This window comes from Pongo abelii, chromosome X, assembly GCF_028885655.2.
Source record: "Pongo abelii isolate AG06213 chromosome X, NHGRI_mPonAbe1-v2.0_pri, whole genome shotgun sequence".
NCBI classification, from domain to species: Eukaryota; Metazoa; Chordata; class Mammalia; order Primates; family Hominidae; genus Pongo; species Pongo abelii.
Window position 1 is genome coordinate 48,214,074 of NC_072008.2, and position 14,764 is coordinate 48,228,837.

General features: G+C 41.5%; 1 pseudogene; it reads right to left on the reverse strand.

The window, feature by feature from the left end:
• Positions 1 to 10,640: 10,640 nt before the first annotated feature.
• Positions 10,641 to 14,740, reverse strand: LOC100437508 (uncharacterized; annotated as a pseudogene).
• Positions 14,741 to 14,764: the final 24 nt, after the last annotated feature.

Here is a 14,764-nt window from a genome sequence, read left to right on the forward strand (position 1 = left end):
CAAAGGGCAGAGGTGGCTTTTTTTGCAATGGGGAGATTTGGTGGTCCATCCCTTATCCAAGAAGTCAAACTTAGTATAATATTACCAACAGAGTGAACTGACACATGCCTCCAGATACGACTTACCGAGAGGGACACATCACCCATGTAGTTTTCTTTTCCAAGTCGTTTGGCCTAAATCCGTTTTTGAGAAAACAGTTAGAAATGCAGAACCATCTGTAACTGTAACCATCTGTAACAATTGACATAAGCCCTTCAAAAATATTAACATTGTGACAGACAAAAAGGCTGGGAAACTATTATAGATTAAGACTAAAGAAGAGATTAGAGACTAAGGAGATACGACAACCAAACGCAATGCATGAACCCTGTTTGGATACAGGATTTTTTTTTTTAAGTTGTAAAAAAAAAAATTGGAGCTAACTAGAAACATATGGAATTTGGACTGCATAATATTTTTGTATCATTGTTAAATTTCTTAGGTGTGATGAGTTTTTTTGTGGGGGAGGTGTCATGGAACTGTTCTGTATGCTGATGGTGGTGGTGGTTACACAAATCTACACATGAATTAAAATTTATGAAACTGGTCTGGGTGTGGTGGCTTATGCCTGTAATCCCAGCACTTTGCAAGGCCAAGGCAGGAGCATTGCTTGAGGCCAGGAGTTTGAGGCTGCAGTGAGCCATGATCACGCTACTGAACTCCAGCCTGGGCAATAGAGCAAGACCTCCACTTAAAAATAAATTAATTAGGCTGGGCATGGTGGTTTACGCCTGTAATCCCAGTACTTTGGGAGGCTGAGGCAGGAGGATCACTTGAGGTTAGGAGTTAATGACCAGCCTGGCCAACATGGTGAAACTCCATCTCTACTAAAAAAATACAAAAATTAGCTGGGCATGGTGGTGGACACCTGTAATCCCAGCTACTCAGGTGGCTGAGGCAGGAGAATGGCTTGAACCCGGGAGGCGGACGTTGCAGTGAGCTGAGATCAGGCCACTGCACTACAGCCTGGGTGACAGAGCGAGACTCCATCTCAAAAATAAATAAATAAGGTAATTAATTAATTAAACTGTACACCAAAAAGTCAGTGTTACTATATGATAATTTAAACATAAAATTTTAAATCATTTAAAAAAACCTCTCAAATTTCTTAGGGGTGAGAATGGGTTTGTGGCTATGCAAGAAAATGTCCTCGTTCTTAGGAGAGTGGAAATATACACAGACGATCCAATGAGAAAAAGCAGAGACTTTTCAGAGCTTACTATAGTAAGGTATTGGGCCATTATCACTTGGCGTTTGTCAAAGACTCAAAGGCAGGCAGAAGAATGGGAAAGCTTTATATGTAGTAGAAAAAGGGGAAGGCTTCAGGTGTGTCCTGATTGGAGGGTGTTGGAGTGCACAAGCTGGAGGTGGACTAACTGAAGTGGGGCAACCTATGCGATTGATTTGGGAAGTAGATTCGGCTTTTTCTGGTTGGCCCTGAGTTGGAAATTGGGTTAAAAAAATTGAGAAGCTAGATGTCATCAATCAAATCCTGACCATCTGGGCTGATTGCTACTGAGGTTGTGGTTTAGCTTCCCATGCTTATTGCTGTAGAGGTTGTAGGTCAGGATTCTATTGTTATACATGGTCTGGCCATTGCCTGTTTGGATATTCAGTCCCTCAGGAGATACATGCTGAGTATATATCCTGCTGAGTATAAGGAGCATGATGTCTGCAGCTTACTGTACAAAGGTATTGTAAAACAAACACGGTGGAGTCCTCAGTTTCTCTGTTGCCTTGTACCTTGCACCTTTCATCCTTTTTTGCTATCTCTCCCCTGCCCCCATGAGCTCTGACTAGCAGATAAGCCACAATGTTTGCAAAAGTAATCCTCTGAAAATACTGTCCTGAAGGGTTCTGATTGAGCAAGGGGCACAAAAACAGGAACGACCCTGCCACCAACTACGAGTTTCACTTAAAGTCAAAAACTGCTACCCAGTCCAGGCATGGTAGCTCACCAACTATAATCCTAGCACTTTGGGAGGCTGAGGCAGGAGGATCGCTTGAGGACAGGAGTTTGGTACCAGCCTGGGCAACAGAGCAAGACCCTGTCTCTCTCTAGTGTGTGTGTGTGTGTGTGTGTGTGTGGTGTCTGTGTGTGTGTGTGTGTGTACACACATACAGCTACCTAAGCCAAAAGCAAGAACACATATTCCACTTTCCCTCATAAAAACCCTGATCCTGCTTCAATCAGGACATCACCTGATGCACCTCAGCTGAATAAAGCCTTTAAGCTCTATAGCAGTCACTTCAATCATTTTCTTTTGACTCTGTTTTTAAATGATGGGGCCTGTATATATGCAAACAGAAATATAAGGCAAATGTGACATAGATGAACAATTGTTACTTCTAGGTGGAAGGTATCTGAATATTCATAGTGCAATTCTTTCAACTTTTGTGTAGGTGTGAAATTTTTTCCATTAAAAATTTTTCCATTAGAAAAATAAATAAGGTATTATTGCTTGCTATCTACCGAAGTATATAAATGGTTGTGGTTATTGGTCTGAGGTCCCTGCTGAGCCATTGAACCTGATACTTTTCACAAAGTTTTCTTTGACTTTTGTCAGTGGAAGACTTTGTAAAATGTTTTCCCCTACTAAAGGGAGGCACACAAGACAAGAGTGACCAGGAGACCTTGGCTGTGGATTAATTTTTGCATCTGCTCTAGGACACAGGTGCTCATCATTATGTCCTTAGCTGCAGATATAAAAATACTCAGACTTTGCATTCTTCTTGGTTTTCAACTGGGTACCCACATAAATGTAAAGAATCCTGACTGACCTCTCTATTTAAAGTGGCAGTTCTGGAAATCAGTATATGGAAGAAGTATCTGCACTCCTATGTTTGTTGCAGCACTGTTTACCATAGCTAAGATTTGGAACCCACCTAAAGGTCCATCAACAGATGAATGGATAAAGAAAACATTGTACTTATACATAATGGAATACAATTTAGCCATAAAAAGAATGAGACCAGTCATTTGGAACAACATGGATGGAACTGGAGATCATTGTTAAGTGAAATAAGCGAGGCACAGAAAGACAAACATCACATGTTCTCACTTATTTGTGGGAGCTATAAATCAAAACAATTACGGAGATAGAGAGTAGAAGGATGGTTACCAGAGGCTGGGAAGGATAATGGGGGGCTGGTGGGGAGGTGGGGATGGTTAGCGGTTACAAGAAATATAGTTAGAAAAAATGAATAAGATCTACTATTTGATAGCACGATAGGGTGACCATAGTCAATAATAACTTAATTGTACATTTTAAAATAACTTAAAGAGTGTAATTGGATTGTTTGTAACTCAAAGGATAAATGCTTCATGGGATGGATATCCCATTCCCCATGATGTGCTTATGTCACATTGCATGCCTGTATCAAAATATCTTGTGTGCCCTATAAATATATACACCTACTATGTACCCACAAAAATTTAAAACATAATTTTTTTTGAGATGGAGTCTTGCTCTGTCGCCCAGGCTGGAGTGCAGTGGCACGATCTTGGCTCACTACAACCTCCACTTTCTGGGTTCAAGCAATTCTCTGCCTTAGCTTCCCGAGTAGCTGGGATTACAGAAGCCTGCCACCACACCCGGCTAATTTTTGTATTTTTAGTGGAGACGGGGTTTCACCATCTTGGCCAGGCTGGTCTTGAACTCCTGACCTCGTGATCCACCTGCCTCAGCCTCCCAAAGTGCTGGGATTACAGGTGTGGGCCACTGTGCCCAGCTAAATTTTTTTTTTAAAATAAAAACTGAAAACATAAAGTGGCAGTTCTCCCAGCATTTCCAACTCATATCACTCCCCTATAACATCCCCTCTTTAGCAGTTGTCACCTTTGTAATTTGCTCTTTTAAAATGCTTATTGCCGAGCTGGAGATTTGAGAACGGGCTGACTGCCTCCTCAAGTGGGTCCCTGACCCCTGACCCCCAAGCAGCCTAACTGGGAGGCACCCCCCAGCAGGGGCAGACTGACACCTCACACGGCCGGCCAGGTACTCCAACAGACCTGCAGCTGAGGGTCCTGTCTGTTAGAAGGAAAACTAACAGAAAGGACACCCACACCAAAAACCCATCTGTACATCACCATCATCAAAGACCAAAAGTAGATAAAACCACAAAGATGGGAAAAAAACAGAGCAGAAAAACTGGAAACTCTAAAAAGCAGAGTACCTCTCCTCCTCCAAAGGAACGCAGTTCCTCACCAGCAACGGAACAAAGCTGGACGGAGAATGACTTTGACGAGCTGAGAGAAGGCTTCAGACGATCAAATTACTCCGAGCTACGGGAGGATATTCAAACCAAAGACAAAGAAGTTGAAGACTTTGAAAAAAATTTAGAAGAATGTATAACTAGAATAACCAATACAGAGAAGTGCTTAAAGGAGCTGATGGAGCTGAAAACCAAGGCTCGAGAACTACGTGAAGAATGCAGAAGCCTGAGGAGCCGATGCGATCAAATGGAAGAAAGGGTATCAGCCCTGGAAGACGAAATGAATGAAATGCAGCGAGAAGGGAAGTTTAGAGAAAAAAGAATAAAAAGAAACGAGCAAAGCCTCCAAGAAATGTGGGACTATGTGAAAAGACCAAATCTACGTCTGATTGGTGTATGTGAAAGTGATGGGGAGAATGGAACCAAGTTGGAAAACACTCTGCAGGATATTATCCAGGAGAACTTCCCCAATCTAGCAAGGCAGGCAAACATTCAGATTCAGGAAATACAGAGAAGGCCACAAAGATACTCCTCGAGAAGAGCAACTCCAAGACACATAATTGTCAGATTCACCAAAGTTGAAATGAAGGAAAAAATGTTAAGGGCAGCCAGAGAGAAAGGTCGGGTTACCATCAAAGGGAAGCCCATCAGACTAACAGCGGATCTCTCGGCAGAAACCCTACAAGCCAGAAGAGAGTGGGGGCCAATATTCAACATTCTTAAAGAAAAGAATTTTCAACCCAGAATTTCATATCCTGCCAAACTAAGCTTCATAAGTGAAGGAGAAATAAAATACTTTACAGACAAGCAAATGCTGAGAGATTTTCTCACCACCAGGCCTGCCCTAAAAGAGCTCCTGAAGGAAGCGCTAAACATGGAAAGGCACAACCGGTACCAGCCACTGCAAAATCATACCGAAATGTAAAGACCATCGAGACTAGGAAGAGACTGCATCAACTAACGAGCAAAATAACCAGCTAACATCATAATGACAGGATCAGATTCACACATAACAATATTAACTTTAAATGTAAATGGACTAAATGCTCCAATTAAAAGACACAGACTGGCAAATTGGATAAAGACTCAAGACCCATCAGTGTGCTGTATTCAGGAAACCCATCTCACGTGCAGAGACACATATAGGCTCAAAATAAAAGGATGGAGGAAGATCTACCAAGCAAATGGAAAACAAAAAAAGGCAGGGGTTGCAATCCTAGTCTCTGATAAAACAGACTTTAAACCAACAAAGATCAAAAGAGACAAAGAAGGCCATTACATAATGGTAAAGGGATTAATTCAACAAGAAGAGCTAACTATCCTAAATATATATGCACCCAATACAGGAGCACCCAGATTCATAAAGGAAGTCCTGAGTGACCTACAAAGAGACTTAGACTCCCACACATTAATAATGGGAGACTTTAACACCCCACTGTCAACATTAGACAGATCAACGAGACAGAAAGTCAACAAGGATACCCAGGAATTGAACTCAGCTCTGCACCAAGTGGACCTAATAGACATCTACAGAACTCTCCACCCCAAATCAACAGAATATACATTTTTTTCAGCACCACACCACACCTATTCCAAAATTGACCATATACTTGGAAGTAAAGCTCTCCTCAATAAATGTAAAAGAATAGAAATTATAACAAACTATCTCTCAGATCACAGTGCAATCAAGCTAGAACTCAGGATTAAGAATCTCACTCAAAACCGCTCATCTACATGGAAACTGAACAACCTGCTCCTGAATGACTACTGGGTACATAACGAAATGAAGGCAGAAATAAAGATGTTCTTTGAAACCAATGAGAACCAAGACACAACATACCAGAATCTCTGGGATGCATTCAAAGCAGTGTGTAGAGGGAAATTTATAGCACTAAATGCCCACAAGAGAAAGCAGGAAAGATCCAAAATTGACACCCTAACATCACAATTAAAAGAACTAGAAAAGCAAGAGCAAACACATTCAAAAGCTAGCAGAAGGCAAGAAATAACTAAAATCAGAGCAGAACTGAAGGAAATAGAGACACAAAAAACCCTTCAAAAAATCAATGAATCCAGGAGCTGGTTTTTTGAAAGGATCAACAAAATTGATAGACCGCTAGCAAGATTAATAAAGAAAAAAAGAGAGAAGAATCAAATAGATGCAATAAAAAATGATAAAGGGGATATCACCACCGATCCCACAGAAATACAAACTACCATCAGAGAATACTACAAACACCTCTACGCAAATAAACTAGAAAATCTAGAAGAAATGGATAAATTCCTCAACACATACACCCTCCCAAGACTAAACCAGGAAGAAGTTGAATCTCTGAATAGACCAATAACAGGAGCTGAAATTGTGGCAATAATCAATAGCTTACCAACCAAAAAAAGTCCAGGACCAGATGGGTTCACAGCCGAATTCTACCAGAGGTACAAGGAGGAGCTGGTACCATTCCTTCTGAAACTATTCCAATCAATAGAAAAAGAGGGACTCCTCCCTAACTCATTTTATGAGGCCAGCATCATCCTGATACCAAAGCCGGGCAGAGACACAACAAAAAAAGAGAATTTTAGACCAATATCCTTGATGAACATTGATGCAAAAATCCTCAATAAAATACTGGCAAACAGAATCCAGCAGCACATCAAAAAGCTTATCCACCATGATCAAGTGGGCTTCATCCCTGGGATGCAAGGCTGGTTCAATATACGCAAATCAATAAATGTAATCCAGCATATAAACAGAACCAAAGACAAAAGCCACATGATTATCTCAATAGATGCAGAAAAGGCCTTTGACAAAATTCAACAACCCTTCATGCTAAAAACTCTCAATAAATTAGGTATTGATGGGACGTATCTCAAAATAATAAGAGCTATTTATGACAAACCCACAGCCAATATCATACTGAATGGGCAAAAACTGGAAGCATTCCCTTTGAAAACTGGCATAAGACAGGGATGCCCTCTCTCACCACTTCTATTCAACATAGTGTTGGAAGTTCTGGCCAGGGCAATTAGGCAGGAGAAGGAAATCAAGGGTATTCAAGTAGGAAAAGAGGAAGTCAAATTGTCCCTGTTTGCAGATGACATGATAGTATATCTAGAAAACCCCATTGTCTCAGCCCAAAATCTCCTTAAGCTGATAAGCAACTTCAGCGAAGTCTCAGGATATAAAATCAATGTACAAAAATCACAAGCATTCTTATACATCAATAACAGACAAACAGAGAGCCAAATCATGAGTGAACTCCCATTCACAATTGCTTCAAAGAGAAGAAAATACCTAGGAATCCAACTTACAAGGGATGTGAAGGACCTCTTCAAGGAGAACTACAAACCACTGCTCAAGGAAATAAAAGAGGATACAAACAAATGGAAGAACATTCCATGCTCATGGGTAGGAAGAATCAATATCATGAAAATGGCCATCCTTCCCAAGGTAATTTACAGATTCAATGCCATCCCCATCAAGTTACCAATGACTTTCTTCACAGAATTGGAAAAAACTACTTTCAAGTTCATATGGAACCAAAAAAGAGCCCGCATCACCAAGTCAATCCTAAGCCAAAAGAACAAAGCTGGAGGCATCACACTACCTGACTTCAAACTATACTACAAGGCTACAGTAACCAAAACAGCATGGTACTGCTACCAAAACAGAGATATAGATCAATGGAACAGAACAGAACCATTAGAAATAATGCCACATATCTACAACTATCTGATCTTTGACAAACCTGACAAAAACAAGAAATGGGGAAAGGATTCCCTATTTAATAAATGGTGCTGGGAAAACTGGCTAGCCATATGTAGAAAGCTGAAACTGGATCCCTTCCTTACACCTTATACAAAAATCAATTCAAGGTGGATTAAAGACTTAAACGTTAGACCTAAAACCATAAAAACCCTAGAAGAAAACCTAGGCATTACCATTCAGGACATAGGCATGGGCAAGGACTTCATGTCTAAAACACCAAAAGCAATGGCAACAAAAGCCAAAATTGACAAATGGGATCTAATTAAACTAAAGAGCTTCTGCAAAGCAAAGGAAACTACCATCAGAGTGAACAGGCAACCTACAAAATGGGAGAAAATTTTTGCAACCTACTCATCTGACAAAGGGCTAATATCCAGAATGTACAATGAACTCAAACAAATTTACAAGAAAAAAACAAACAACCCCATCAAAAAGTGGGCGAAGGACATGAACAGACACTTCTCAGAAGAAGACATTTATGCAGCCAAAAAACACAAGAAAAAATGCTCACCATCACTGGCCATCAGAGAAATGCAAATCAAAACCACAATGAGATACCATCTCACACCAGTTAGAATGGCAATCATTAAAAAGTCAGGAAACAACAGGTGCTGGAGAGGATGTGGAGAAATAGGAACACTTTTACACTGTTGGTGGGACTGTAAACTAGTTCAACCCTTGTGGAAGTCAGTGTGGCGATTCCTCAGGGATCTAGAACTAGAAATTCCATTTGACCCAGCCATCCCATTACTGGGTATATACCCAAAGGACTATAAATCATGCTGCTATAAAGACACATGCACACGTATGTTTATTGCAGCATTATTCACAATAGCAAAGACTTGGAACCAACCCAAATGTCCAAGAATGATAGACTGGATTAAGAAAATGTGGCACATATACACCATGGAATACTATGCAGCCATAAAAAATGATGAGTTCATGTCCTTTGTAGGGACATGGATGAAATTGGAAATCATCATTCTCAGTAAACTATCACAAGAACAAAAAACCAAACACTGCATATTCTCACTCATAGGTGGGAATTGAACAATGAGAACACATGGTCACAGGAAGGGGAACATCACACTTTGCGGACTGTTGTGGGGTGGGGGGAGGGGAGAGGGATAGCATTGGGAGATATACCTAATGCTAGATGACGAGTTGGTGGGTGCAGCGCACCAGCATGGCACATGTATACATATGTAAGTTACCTGCACGTTGAGCACATGTACCATAGAGCCTAAAGTATAATAATAATAATAGTAATAATAATAATAATAATAAAAAGAAAAAAAAATGCTTATTGCCTCTATTCCCTGCTAGGATGTTAACTCCATGAAGTTAGGGATTTGGGGGCTGTTTTGTTGCACCAAACATCAAGTACCAAGAACAGTGCTGGATGGTCAATTCATCAAGTATTTATAAGTTCTCCATCTCTTTGGTATTTCATGCATTACTTATACCACATTAATTTTATTATAGCAGTCATGTCGTCCAGAGATGCCTGCAGAGTCTTGTGGGGAAATCATTAATATTTTAAGAAAATGACTCTGATGTGTGTATTTTGCTGCCCTCTACATTGTATAATAAAGATACTGGAAATAAAGCAGTTGATTACTCCATATATGTAAGAAGCAGAAATCACTGCAGTATCAGCATGAACAAGTAAATGAGCAAACAGTAAACAAATACAATAATTTCTGATACAAAGGAAGGCTATGAAGAAAACTGAAGCCTGGCGAAGAGCTCGAGTGTTGGGATAGACCAGGGAAGAAAGACCTCTGAAGAAGAGACATTTGAGCAGGTAAGTGACTCGATAGAGTGACCCATGGAGCCAGGGGCAGCAGTAAATGTCAAGGCCATGGAGCACCTGCCTCCCTGTTCATCCCACCACTAGGTGGCATCTCTGGGCTGGAGCCAAATGTTTTCTTGCCCCATTAAAGGGAGAGATGCCACTTTTCTCCATACAGATTTTTTCTTTTTATCAGTTAGATATTTATCTGTATTAGTCAGGGTTCTCTAGAGGGACAGAACTAGTAGGTGATATATATATGAGTTTATTTAGCAGTATTAACTCACACAATCACAAGGTCCCACAATAGGCTGTCTGCAAGCTGAGGAGCAAGGAAGCCAGTCCAAGTCCCTAAAGCTGAAGAACTTGGAGTCCCATGTTTGAGGGCAGGAAGCATCCAGCAGGGGTGAAAGATGTAGGCTAGGAAGCTAAGCCAGTCTAGAGTCTTCACATTTTTCTACCTGCTTTATATCCTGGCTGTGCTGGCAGCTGATTAGATGGTGCCCACTCAGATTAAGGGTGGGTCTGCCTTTCCTAGCCCACTGACTCAAATGTTAATCTCCTTTGGCAACACCCTCACAGACACACCCAGGATCAATACTTTGCATCTTCAATCCAATCAAGTTGACACTCAGTATTAACTATCACATTATCTAACATCTTAATTTTCCCAATTAATTTAAATATTTAGTTACTTTTAATAATATAATTAGCTATGATCATGCCACTGCACCCCCGCCTGGGCGACAGAGTGAGACTCAGTCTCTAAAATGAATGAATGAATGAATGAATGAATGAATGAATGAATATATGCACCTACCACCCAAAAGAAAAGGTACGGACTTGATGATAACCTCCATCTATCCATGGAGTCCCCCAATTTGTTGCCTTGCCCCACCCTCAACTGAGGTAAATATCATCCTGAATCCCAAGTTCGTCGTTTTAAAATTTCTTTTTAATGTAATTTTATTGCAACTACACAAAATCCTAAATAGTTCATATCCTTTATATTAGTAGCTTTTTTTTTTAAAGAGACAGGGTCTTGCTCTGTCACCCAGGTTGGAGTGCAGTGGCACTATCATAGCTCACTGCAGTCTTGAACTCCTCAAGAGGCTCAAGGGATCCTCCCACCTCAGCCTCCTGAGTAGCTGGGATTACAGGCACACACCGCCACACCTGGCTAATTTTTAAAATTGTTGTAGGGACGGGGATCTCACTTTGTTGCCCACACTGGTCTTGAACTCCTGGCTTCAAGAGATCATCCCACCTTGGCCTCCCAAAGTGCTGGGATTACAGGCATGAGCCACTGTGCCCAGCCTATATTAGTAGCTTTTAAGTTTATAAAAGTGTGTTATGCTTTATATAATCTTTTGGGATTACAGTTCCTCCCCCTTAATATTCATCCATATTGTTGGGTGTTGTTCTAGTTCATTCATTATGACTCCTATTGATGAGCATCCATTTTTGTTTCCAGGTTTTGCTGTTGTGAACAGGATGCCATGCTGGCATGGCTTGAATATTTGTCTCCTCCAAAACTCATGTTGAAATTTATCCCCAATGTAGCAGTATTGAGAGGTGGGGCCTTCAAGAGGTGATTGAGTGTTGAGGTCTCTGCCCTGCCCTCATGAATGGATTACTCCATTAATGAGTTAATGGATTTAATGGGTTATCATGGGAGTGGAACTAGTGACTTTATAAGAAGAGGAAGAGAGGCCAGGTGCAATGGCTCATGCCTGTAATCCCAGCACAAGGTCAGGAGTTCGAGACCAGCCTGACCAACATGTTGAAACCCTGTCTCTACTAAAAATACAAAAATTAGCTAGGCGTGGTGGCACGTGCCTATAATCAGGAGGCTGAGGCAGGAGAATCGCTTGAACCTGGGAGGCAGAGGTTGCAGGCATCCGAGATCGCACCACTGGACTCTAGCCTGGGCAACAGAGAAAGAATCCATCTCAAAAAAAAAAAAAAAGAGGAAGAGAGACCTCAGCTAGCATGCTCAGCCCCTTCACTGTGTGATACCCTGTGCTACCTTGGGACTCTGCAGAGAGTCCCTACCAGAAAGAAGGTCCTCACCAGTTATTGCCCTTCAACCTTGGGCTTCTCAGGCTCCATAACTGTAAGAAATAAACTCCTTTTCTTTAGAAATTACCCAGTTTCAGGTATTCTGTCGTAAGCAACAGAAAACAGACTAAGAAACATGCACAACATGCATATCCTAGGTTTCTTGTGCAAGTGTTTCTCTTGGCTACATTCATGAGAGTGGATTCACTGGATTGTAAGGTATGTATATATTCACTGTAGGAGAAAATGCAAAAATATTTTCTAAAGTGGTTGCACTGATTTACATTCCTTCAACAGGGCAAAAAGATCCTGTTGGCCCACATACTCTCCAATTCTTGGTATTGTCAGACTTTTACGTTTTTGCAATTTGAATGGGTATAAAATGTCATTTTTATCATGTCTTGATTTGTATTTCCCTAATCACAAATGACTTTGAACATCTCTTTATATATTTCCTTCTTCTCTGAAGTGGTTTAACAGAACTTTTTTTTTTTTTTTTTTTTGTTGGTACTATTATGACATCCAAGAACACTAACAGTGATTCTTGGCACTCTATTAGAAGTGTATGCATGCCAAATATGCTTCCACTGATTCCATTCTTCTTTCATGTATTCATTCAACAAACATTTGCCCAGACCAGGGATGCAGGAGCAGAATGACAAGCTGGGATAATCAAAGTTCAACTGCTATGGTTCAAATGTTTGTCTCCTCTGAAACTCATATTGAAATTGCCATTGTAACAGTATTAGGAGGTGGGGCCTTTAAAAAGTGAATAGGTCATGGAGGCTCCATTCTCATAAACTGATTAATGCTGTCACTGAGGGGATGGGTTAGTCACCTCAAGAGTGGGTTGTTATAAAGTCAGCCCAGTCCCTTGTGCTTTCTCTTTGTTCATACACTTGCTTGCCCCCTTGTCCTCTGCCATGGAATAATGCAGCAATAAGACCCTCACCAGATGCTGGCACCAAGTTGGACTTCCCAATCTCCAGAACTATGAGCCAAATAAGCTTATTTTCTTTATAAATTACCCAATCTGTGATATTCTGTTATAGTAGCAGAAAATGGACAAAGATACCAACTCTCTTAAGAAAATTAAAATGAAAATCGGACTATAAAAATCTGCCTTGCTATTCATCAGGATGGAAGAACAGACACATATAAAGCCAAATGCAAAATTCACAGGAAACATTATTTCTTCTAAGGACATGCTGCATTTGTAATGCCATAAAGAACCCCTACTTTAAGTGCCTATTGCTTTCTTAGTCAATGAGAAACTTTGTTCTCTACAATCATAGACTATCAGAAACTTTGCTATTTGAAATGATATCAGTAAGAGGGAAACATGTGATTCTCATGGGAGATTCTAAGTCACTTCCAGACAGAGAAGCAAGATTCAATTTTCAACCCAGGTGCAAAGCTTTAGGCAAGAGTTATCTGGGGACACAAAATTCTACATCTAAATTGTTTCCAAGGAAACAGCACTCTGGGTTCACTTCACAGTCCAGACCTGACAATGACCCTTTACATACAGCCCTGCTTTCCTTTGAGCCCATTAAAACACTGCTTCATTTAATTTCATCTGAACTCCACTATTCCTCAAAATCCTATAAGAACTCTATCTTTTCCTTTGCTTAGTGAGCTGCCCATGGTGCCCCGGGTGTGCAGTCTCCCTTATTGATTGCTGGATCTGTCAGACTAAAAATTAGTTTGAGGCTAATTGGACTAGGACACCTCTAACTTTCGAGATTGTTAAACCGAGGGCCAGAGGGGATAAGACTGGATTGAGAGCCCCCAGCAAGTCCACACTTCAGCCTACACCAGGTCCTCTCAAAATATTTTTTTCACCTGAGGATTCAGAAAGGCCTTCAGGAGGGCACACAGGCTTCTAGCTCTGTCAGGAGGATTCTCTGGAGGAGGAGATATTTGAACTTGGTATTGAAGGATGAATAGGCATTCATAGGTGAAGGACTGTATGACTTCTTCCCCTTCTGCTCCAGTGACATCTCCCAGAGGGCAGGGGCATCTCCAGAATTTACACATTGGAGGTGATATGGGGCAGCAAACTGGTTGAAGGGTAGAAGCAGAGCCTTGTATTAAAGCTACATTTCCAAAGTAAGGGCACCATGACCACATATATTTTACTTCATGAGGAAATAAAAATAATAAAGTTTCCTAAAGATTTTAATTGACATATTGCATTGGACTAAGGACACATTAAAAATTATTAGTATTGGTACTACATAGTCCCTTTTTAGCTGGGGTAGATGGAGTGGGAGATAAGGTAGATTGGAGCATTCAAACCCCCGCATCCAAACCCCACAGGCACAGCAGGAGGGGAACCCCGCACTCTGAGTTCTCCCTTTTTCATACCTCATGGCATATCCTAGGAGGACTTGCATAACCCTGATTTCTCCTCCTCCTTCCCTTGTGGTATGTCCTAGGAGAAGCCTGTAACCAGCCTGACATCTCCCCGCTTCTCATCCTGTGGTATCTGCCAGGAGATAGCCGCGGCCGCCCCTGATTCTTTCCAAGAGGCCCTTCAGTTTCTCGGAGCGGTATCACACAGATCCATAGACGACAGGTCCAAAGACCCCTCCTCCAGTTAGCCCGCCCAGAGAAACGTCCCTACCCGTGCTCCCCGCCACCAGCGGGACAGCTCCACCTGAGTTTAGAGAAGACAGCTCCAAATTCACAGCCTGCTCTGTGAGTTTAGAGGTGTCCTCATCCTCAATACGGATGGACATTCCTCCAACATGGTGTACCCCATGGGGAAGCGCGACGTGGGCGCGGCCATGTTCCCCACCTGACCACGCCGCCGAGGGTCACCGAAAGTCCCAAAGCACCCGCTTCCGTAACTTCTCCATGTTGACTCCTGGCTAACGGCAGCT